Raw genomic sequence first — 10,413 nt, 5'->3', positions numbered from 1 at the left:
GACTCTCTTCAAATTCTATTAAACATTTTTTTTAAAACTGTTTAGACTAAAATAATCTTTCAGTGAGTTTGCCACTAGTAGGATGACCAAAGTTGGTCCACTGCTACAGGTGAGATTTAAAGGGTCCTCAAAGGCCCCTGTGTTAGAGGTTTGGTCCTCAGCTTGATGCTGTTAGAAGTTGGTAGAAACTTTTAAGAGGTGGAACCTAGTGGAAGGCTTTAGGTAATTGGGGGGTGGCTCTTGAAGAAGTCTGTGGGATGCCAGTCTCTTCCTTGCTCTCTTCGGTACTTGGTCCCCATAAAGTGAACAGGCTTTCTTTGTCACATGTCTCACCCCAGTGTATTGTGCCACCTATAGGCTCAAAGCAATGAGACCTATCTGTCATGGATTGAAAGCTCCAAAACCTTGAGCCAAAATAAATATTTCCTCTTTTTAAGTCAATTTATCTCAGGTATTTGTTATAGTAACAGAAAGCTGACAACACATCCATATGTACTAATTCTCATTTTAATTTTTTAAACCCTTTTCTGGAATGAGCATTGTAGAACTAAAGCAGAGGGGAAGCATGAATAGTCATATGTCTTTTTTTAAAAAAATATATTTTTTAGGTGTAGATGGACACAACACAATGCCTTTATTTTTATATGGTGCTGAGGATCGAACCTGGGTCCCGCCCGTGTTAGGGGGGCACTCTACCACTGAGCCACAATCCCAGCCCCAGTCATATGTCTTTATTAGGGTAGATAATTTGAGTAAAATACAAACCAGCTCATCACAGAGTGAGTGATGTTTCAATTTGGATATCACTGGTGAATGGGATGTGAAGACATTTCTCCTTGCACAAGCAGAGATAAAATCCCTGAAGTGTCTAAACCTCTGTCTAGTGCTAATACCCCAAAGTATTCAAGAATCTCAGTAAAGTTTTGGAGGTTTGAATATGTGAATACCTTTAGCTAAAGTTATAACTATTTCACATAGAAAGCCTATAGGTAAAGAAGAGGAAAATTGACTTACACTTCGTTTTTCTCGTTCCTGGTCTTGAGGAACCTAAAATTCAAACAGTGAAATTAATTCAACTCATGCTAATGAAAACACATACACAAGAATTTACACCTACTTAAGAGGGAAATAATTTGAGTTTGTACTAGTACTGTTATATAAAGTCCATTTACCAAAAAACCAAAACAAAACAAAACAAAAAAACCCCCAAAACCTAGGATTTTATTGTTCAGAAAATATTGTGAAAACTATTTTCCTGGAAAATGTTAATACATATTCTTAAATGGCTCAAATTTACCACTTTATGAAGATTTTATTGAGTTATGCACTGAATAGTATATGATTGATAATATTTCCTGTAATACAATGCTAAATGTGTACATTTTATATGTCTTTATAAAGTACAGTACATTATATGGAGAAAAAAAAAACTAATTCATGAATTAGAATAAGAAGTACATAAATATTCTAGAATGCAGAAGTGATATTTACCGGGACACCAACAGCTATTGCCACGATGGTGGTGATGAGAATGAGAGCTTTCATCTTATTCAGAAATATCTTGGAGATCAGAAAAAATATTAAATGTTAACACAAATGCATAAGATACAGTTCTAGTACAGACGAATAATTTTTTTTAAATAAAATTGAATACTCTTTGCAGTTTGACAACTACATTACATTAATTCTTTTAAAAATTAAAAACATTATTTAAGAATAATACTTCTCTGTAATTGTTTAACAAAATTTCTGGAATGAAATAATACATTTGTTTACTCAAAAAGCTTTATGGTGGGGGTAAGCAGTTATTTAGTTATCCTAGGAAGTTGAAAACAACATTTTGTATAAAATAATGTCCATGAAATTAATTTAGGTGACAGAATATAATAATAATTTATATCAATTTTAGGCAATCCTCTTAAATTCATGCTGTTCAGAAGTATCTTTCCCTTGGGATGGGGTGGTAACTCAGTGGTAGAGTGCTTTCCTAGCACATGTGAGGCACTGGGTTCGATCCTCACCACCACATAAAAGTAAATAAGTAAGATAAAGGTATTGTGTGTTCATCTATAACTACAAAATTTTTTTTTTATAAAAGGAACCATCTTTGCCTAAAGGGCAAAGCACTTTGCTCTATTTTAATTTTCATTTTAGAATTCTTATTCTATTGCACACATTATTATAATGCATCAGTTATAGCATTAATAAGCATTTGAGAAAACTGAGGTAAATAAAAATTTAATAATTGTATTTTAATAATTACATATGTAATAAACATTAAAAGATGAAACATTTTATTTTAAAATTTTTGTCACTAATATAATAAATATTTGTATATTACTTGTTTTGGAATATTAATGGGCACTTTTCTTTGTGGGATGATATCATTAGTGACTGATGTCTGCTTTGGTGTGTATGTAGTAGAACATATAGGAGGAGAATATATAGGAGGTTTGGGGAAGGCAATCAAAGTGGAAAGGGGGTTGCCTAGAGATGCTCCTGAAGTTGGTCATTTATTTATTTACAAAGCATTTCTTCATAAATGATTGTGATACATTATTCTAGACTTGGGTATATAGAGTATTTGAAAAATTCTCTGTTTTGTAGACCTTATTTAATACAGTTATTGGTCAGCATATTATAAAATTTTCCAAAGAATATCGAAACTAATATTTTACATTGAGAATATGTTCATTTCTCATGTCATTATCATTATTTTGGAGTGGCTTTGAGATGATTAATGGAGATTCTAGAAAGATTTCGTTATTTCTCAATATTTCATATATAGGTGTGTGTGCACATATATATATATACACACACATATATATGAGAAAGAAGGATAAAATATAAAAGAAAAAGTAGCAAAGTTTTGAACTCTTTTTTGATTATAGAAATCAAAATCTTAAGTAGAATTAAAAATATCATTATGTAAGTATTTTTACAAAGTAAGACTTTAAAATTCTTGCCAAATTTAGCTTTCTATAGGCAGATTGAAAATTAACAGTAAAAATCACACACACACACTCTCACAGATACATCCACACACATATCCTATTTTCTATGTGCAAAGTGCTAGGCACTCTCAAGGCTATATGATAAAGCATGATTTCTTTCACAGGAAACTAGAAGAAAAGACAGATACAAATATTTTTACAATGTACAGAAAAGTGTGATGTATGTTATACATAGAAATTACAAAACATTGAGAGCACACAGAAGAGGGAAGAGACAGATTGGAGGAAATAGTTTTGGAGAAAACAGAATTCAAGAGGGTCCTTTACAATATAATTATTTTTAATTGGATTCAAGAACTATTCAAAACCATGTTAAGCAAATAAACAACAGCACAGACATTTTCAGATTGTGTCTTTTTGTCAGGAGATAGCATAATTATCAGCTAGCTCCTTGTGTTTTTCTATTTCTCAAGCCACAGCAGTATATTGCTGTGTGCAAGAGAATGAATGATGCTCTGAATAAATCAGATCCATTGTCCTGAGGCATCAATTGCATGCGAGTCTTAGGAAGAAAAAGTACAAGTAATTTTTATGTTGAAATAAAAATAGAATGGAGTACAAATACTGTATACATTTTAAAGATAAAACAGAAAGTTACAAATAAATCAGTAATTGTTCATATAAAATCCCTAGGAGTGTGTATTCTCTCTTTGCTGACTTGAAGTCCATAAAATTTTAAATGATGACCCTGAGGCTCTGTAAATCTCAGTCTCCACCCTGCCCTGCCGCCAAACGTTAGCACCCACCCCTGCAAAGATTCATTTATGGTCACTCTAAAATGTGAATCTACTGTAGCAGAATGCGATTTAAAAAAAAAAGTTTTGCAAGCAAATACTCAAAAAATTATTGTCTAATTACTAAGTTTACAAATTTAAGCAACCATTACATGATAGTTTCAATAATTTAACAGCTTTTAGAAATATATCTATATATCTGTATATATGTGTATATATATATCTATGGAAGATATAGATAATATTAGTTTACAATGATACTGAAAACACTTCTTACCTCAGACTTGTCACTCAGTTTCTTCTCTCTGGTGCTATTATGAGGAATGCTAAGTTATTGGTACTGGGGTTTTGCAGCTATTTTATACACTGAGAAATTTAATAAAATAGAGGTCTGTGGCTTGAAGGCCACTCCCCTGGGATCAGTTATTGCTCAGTTGAATCATCCACTATTGCAATGTGTTGAAGTTGGGGAATAACTGACATTTGCAGTTTCATGGAAACTAGCTGAGTAACTATGAAATACATCCTTTTGTGGTTTTATTTACATATTTTATATATCTTGTATATTTAAAGCATATCACTGCATGAATATAGTGATATATATATAATGTTATTTCATCCTCAAAACTCAGTTTCTTCTCTCTGGTGCTGTTATGAGGAATGCTAAGTTATTGGTTATTGGTACTGGAGTATTGCAGCTATTTTATACACTGAGAAATTTAATAAAATTAAATTTCTTAAATTAGCTTTCTATAAGCACAATTATCAAATAATTCCATTGTACAGATAAAGATACTGAGAAGTTGAAGATATTAGTAGTTGGTTTAAGGAAGTATAACTAGTGTACTGATGCAGACTGTATCGAACACCATCAATTTGCTTCCTAATTCCACACTCTTACCCAGTGCATCATCCTGTCACTGAAGAAGGTTAGAAAATCCGCACAAATCCTGAAAAAACATTAGAATTTCCTTACCTATAAGTTAACATCTAACCATATCTCAGTGACTTAAAGAGAACCAATTTCATCAGTAACCTAATTTAATGACTCTAGTATTATCATATATTGGTTTTCATTGGAACTACTCTGGGATCAGAGTTGATTTCTCCTGGGCTGGGGATGACAGGTGTGTGTGTGTGTGTGTGTGTGTGTGTGTGTGTGTGATACTATTTGCCTCCTTTCCTAAAACTTGTGTTTTGGTTTCTTTACTTACCTAAATTACTCTAAAATGTTGCCAATCACTGCTCAATTGTGAAGCCACAAATGCTTTTCTGTCCTCTCCTTGTTTTGTTTCTTTTGACATTCAATCATGGCAATTATTTTCATCCTAGAAACCTATTTTTCTTTCTTTTCATCTTAAAACCACTATTTCCTGTTCTTTTTCTTCTAATAGCACCCTTATATCTGATGATTCTTTTTCCTCAATTAACTCTACTTGAACTTTTATCTTCTTAGTCTTCACTTGCACCAAGTAATATAATCTAGTTCTGACTCCCTGAACTATGCCTATGGATAAAACTCTTTTCCAGGCACACAGAGTCCTTTATCTAATGTCAAAATCCATTTATTTGTCTGGATGGGCTCATCAAATTAAACTAATTCAAAACTAAACTTAATATTTTTATCTTCAAATCTGCTCCTCATTTTAATTTATTCCCTTCCCTGGTGATCATCCATCACTCAGTTATCCAAGCAAGAGATCTGAGACCACCATGTTCTTCCCTTGTGCTTCCTCCACATCAAAGGACCTTTAAATTTTCCCTTCCTCTAGAGTCTTGGTCAATCTCTTCCATCCTCATTGCTCTTTCCTTAGTTTAGTTCCTTGTTCTCACCTGGACTTTATACTAGCTCTTTAGTCAGATTCCCTGACTCAAGTGCTTTCCCCTTTTTTAAAATTTTTTTATTCAAATTTGTTATATGTGATAGCAGAATGCATTACAATTCATATTACACATATAGAGCACAATTTTTCATATCTCTGGTTGTATACAAAGTATATTCACACAGTTTGTGTCTTCATATGTCTACTTAGGGTATGATATCCATCTCATTCCACCATCTTTTTTACCCCCATTCCCCCTCCTTTCCCCTCTCATTTCTTTGCCCTATCTAGAATTCATCTAATTCTCCCATGCTTCCCCTCCCAACCTCACTATGGTCAGCTTCCTTATATCAGAGAAGACATTAGGCATTTGGTTTTTTGGGATCCGCTAACTTCACTTAGCATTATATTCTCCAACTCCATCCATTTACTTGCAAATGTCATGATATCACTCTATTTTATTTCTGAGTAATATTCCATCAGGTATATATACCACATTTAAAAAAATCTATTCATCTACTGAAGGGCCTCTAGGTTGGTTCTATTAGAAGAATCATTACAATCTTACTGAGAAAGATAGATTTGTGGCAGCACAGTTCACAATACCAATCTATCTTTCTTGGTAAGATTGTAATGATTCTTCTAAAGTGGCTTTCAAAGTTTTAAAAATGGTCACCACAAAGGGGAAGGGAATACAGAAAACCATGAACCAAAATTGAATTCCATACATTTATGAGTTTGTCAGGATGAACCCAACAACTATGTATAACTATAAAGCTCTTATAAAGCAGCAACAACAAAAACAAAACCAAAAACCCATATTTCATAATACACACACGCACACACACACACACACGTATATACACACACCTGATACAAGAGTTTTATAAAACAGTTCGTATCTTGCTACAAGAGGAACAGGCTGAAATGCTCTATGCCATTCTACTTTGAGGTATGTGCTATTGTGTTCTATTCTTTTTCATCCTAATTTATTTATTCTAAATTCTAGTAGGGGAATCACAAAATTTACTTCATAATATAAAGAAATAAATATCAAAAGTTGGCATGATATTAATTACTGGTCAATCTAGGTGAATGTATTTAGTTATTTGGTATATTGTCCTTATGCATTTGAAGCTTAAAAACTCAAAATTTTAGGAAAACTAGTTTCTGAAGTATTTCTCTGCTATTAGATTCTGAATGAGGGAAGGATCCAGGGAAAGGATGATGCATGCTCAGTTCACTCTCCAACTTTTCAGCAAATGCTTGTTTTTGAAAGACAAGTACAATGCATGCAGCTAAGACATTTTCCCTGGACAAAAGAGTTTGAGTGGCTTCATATAAAGAAGTTGGAAACATTGTCATATAAAGAAGCTATAAGCTTATCTTATGGGACTTAGATGGCAGAGGCAAAAATTAATATGACAAGATGCTAAAATGCTCTATAAGGAAAAACTACTTAAAGAGTAAAAGCACCCCTCTCTGTGGATAGTCAAGAAGAGGCTGGGTGACCACAGACTGACTACTGCGCAAGGAAGTTTTGTGTAGAAAATGGAATTGGTCAGATTACCTCTCTCTGTCCTTTCAACTATAATACTTTTAGAGTGGGTGATATAGGAATGAGAATACTTGCTGGAACATTTTAGCAATAAACCAAGTCAAAAAGCCCTACTATCATTAATGGATTAGAATTAGTATTTGGGGAAATGTACATTGTAAACCACAGTGTGTTAAGCTTTAGCAGTGGATTAACTGATTCTCACCTCAAGAGAGAGCATAAATATCTTATTCTACATCAGTGGCCTGGATAGTTTGTAGAAATTCAGTACATGGGTATTTTTTAAACAACCATCACTGTCTTCTCTGAAAATCATGAGACATGATCTAGCTTTGATTAGGTTGGCTTCTTTGTCAGTGCTAAGGGGGAAATTTTTATTGTAAAAATCTGTGATGAGATTGCATGCTCTTCAAAGTCTCTCCAGACATTATACATATAACTAGAAGTGAATTTAGTGGCTGTAAATTCCTGCAAAATAATTAGAACCCTTTTGTGTGAATGTCATAGAATCTCAGTGAATGTCAATTCTTCAATTCCTTGGCTACTTGGCTACCAATTATTAAAAAGGGAAATGGTTGCAAAGTTCTTGCGCTTAGGTTTACGATGACAAAATGCTAGAGCTGCTACCAGATAAGCCTATGTTCACCTCCCTTTTTGATGGAATGGGTCCAGCTTACATTGGCATCAAGTATATGCTTAATAAATACATATTCAGTGTATGAATTAAGCTGCTCAATATCTGTTTGGACCTCCCTGATGTTCTTTATCAGTTATACTTGATAGCCCAAAGGCCAGCAGCTGAAAAGCCCTGTTCATTACCTTCTCCCCACACATAACATGATTTTACCAGTATAATTTTATAACAAATTTTATTAATAATTTGATGTATAATTAAACGTCTTAAATGACAAAAATTATTATATTTGACATAGATTAAAACATAATGTATGTAGTTCAATATAGAACTTCCATCTCCTTCTGCAAAAACATATAATTTCTTTAAACATCTCCTTTTATGTACTATCATATATATACACACAAATATTATATTATTTTTTTTTTAAATTTTTTATTGTTGGTTGTTCAAAACATCACATATTTCTTGATATATCATATTTCACACTTTGATTCAAGTGGGTTATGAACTCCCATTTTTACCCCATATACAGATTGCAGAATCACATCAGTTACAAATATTATATTATTTTCTGAAATGTTTAAAAAGAAGATAAATACTTTAAAATAAACACAGTCTACAGGACTTCTACCATGTCTGACTACATGGTGCTCTGTAGACAGTCTCCTGTGACTTCTGAATAGAAATTTCTCAGCTCCTCTTGCAGAGGTTTAGGAAAAGGCCTGCATACTCATCCTTCCTTGTATGAATCATGTCCTTCTACCTACCAGCTGATTTAACTTGGATAAGTCTCTTGACCTTTGATAACCACTCACTTATTCAGCATTAAATTACAAAATTTCCCCCTCCCCCTTTTCCACCTAGCTTTAACAATTTAAACAAAAATGATGTTTTTACATGACAGTGCATCAATATTAAAAGTTTTGTGCTTGAACTGATAGTCTCCTTTAGGTATACATCTGATATCCACATTCATGGTCCAGAATCTCAAGTTTTTACACTCTTATTTTTGTCTTTGAATTATCAAAATGTAAGATTTCTGGATTTACAAAGATTCCAGTTAAGCTAAATCATAAAGGTCCTTGCAATTAGAAAATGATGTGTTAGCTTTGTATTACTTAAGGTAACATTTCCAAAAAGTTTATGTGCTAAAAACTGACAAATGCTTTATGTGAATTTCTCTAAATACATAATAATACTGTACACACACACGTAAGTACACACAATAGCCCTGTGGGATAAACTATAAAGTATCTCCATTTTACAGATGAATAAAGTGGGCTTAGCGAGTTAAGAACATAGGATTAGAAATCTAATAAACTATGTGACTAAATTCAAAATTAGTCAGATCCTAACCACAGCATAAGGAACAGGAAATGAATTAGGGAAAAATGCACTTAGTGAATCATAATGGGGTTATATAACTTTATAATCTATTATTTAAAAATTGTTTTTCTGTATAAAAGGTTTCATTCAGACTCGGTTGAACAAAACACATATATTATATAGTCCTTTAATTTTAAATACTCTAAGCAGTTATATTTAAAAATAGGATGCATTTTGACTGGGATAAGAAAACTTCTGAAACCAGCCATAAAATGATTTTTATCATAATGGGGCATCTTAGAAGGCAAATATTAACTTTTTATTTTCAAGATACAAAGAATAAGCATTTTGCTAATAGAATTTGATTTATATACAAAGTGTATCCATAGCATTTTCATATCTTATTTTTCTTTTTTTTGAGAGAAATAGGGCTGCTCAGTTTTTGGCCTTTGCCATTTAAGTTATGAAATGGGAGAATTAGATAATTTCCAAAGCAGATTACTTTTGGTAAATTTTAAAGTATTTATGTTGCCTTAATTATGTGCAAGGCACTGTATAATGGCAATCAGGAAAGTTTGCCTATAGCTTATTAGACAAAAAAAATTAAGAATATTTTTTTGTGTGTGAAATGACTGAGGAAATTTTATGGTATTCACCATAGAAATGCACAGAAATTAAGATCTAAAAGTTTATAAGGTTTTAGACATATTAAAAGGATTAGGAAAAATGTTATAAAAAGAGGAAAAAGAGACTGGAATTTCAAAAATCAGAAGTACATGACTTATTCCATGAAAGACAAAAGAGTTAACATTGGCTGGAGTACAATGATAAGGGCATGTACAACAGAGGTATCATTAGGACCAAGTGATAATGGACTTTTTAAGCCAGGTAAAGGAGTTTGACATTTAAAAAGAGGTCAATGGGAAGATATTGGGTAGTTTGAAGCAAGGTGGGGACATAATCAGGCTTCCATTTTTTGAACGATCACTCTATTAGTCTGTCACATTTGTAGGTGTTGTCTACTAATCCTCCTGAAAGATGATGGTGACCTTCAGGAAACCAGTGACAGTGAAAATGAAGAGAAGGCCATTCAAGAGTGTTCTTCTACATTGATTTTGTAGTGGATTTTGTTTGTTTGTGTTGTTGTTTGTTACTTACTTGTTTATATATTTATTTCACATTAGTCCTTAGTACTAGGGCAAAACTCAGTCCTATCAATGTGGGCTTTGACCTGTGGGTTCCTTTTCTGGTATTCCGGTGGAAAGCCAAGGTGTCTATCAAAACACTAAGAGTACAGATCCGCGTCCTCTGACAGTGATAA

The sequence above is a fragment of the Marmota monax genome, unplaced genomic scaffold (genome assembly GCF_021218885.2).
Source record: "Marmota monax isolate L192 unplaced genomic scaffold, Marmota_monax_Labrador192_F-V1.1 WCK01_AAM20220418_F8-fsc00132, whole genome shotgun sequence".
Lineage (NCBI taxonomy): Eukaryota > Metazoa > Chordata > Mammalia > Rodentia > Sciuridae > Marmota > Marmota monax.
Note: the sequence above shows the minus strand (reverse complement) of the source record.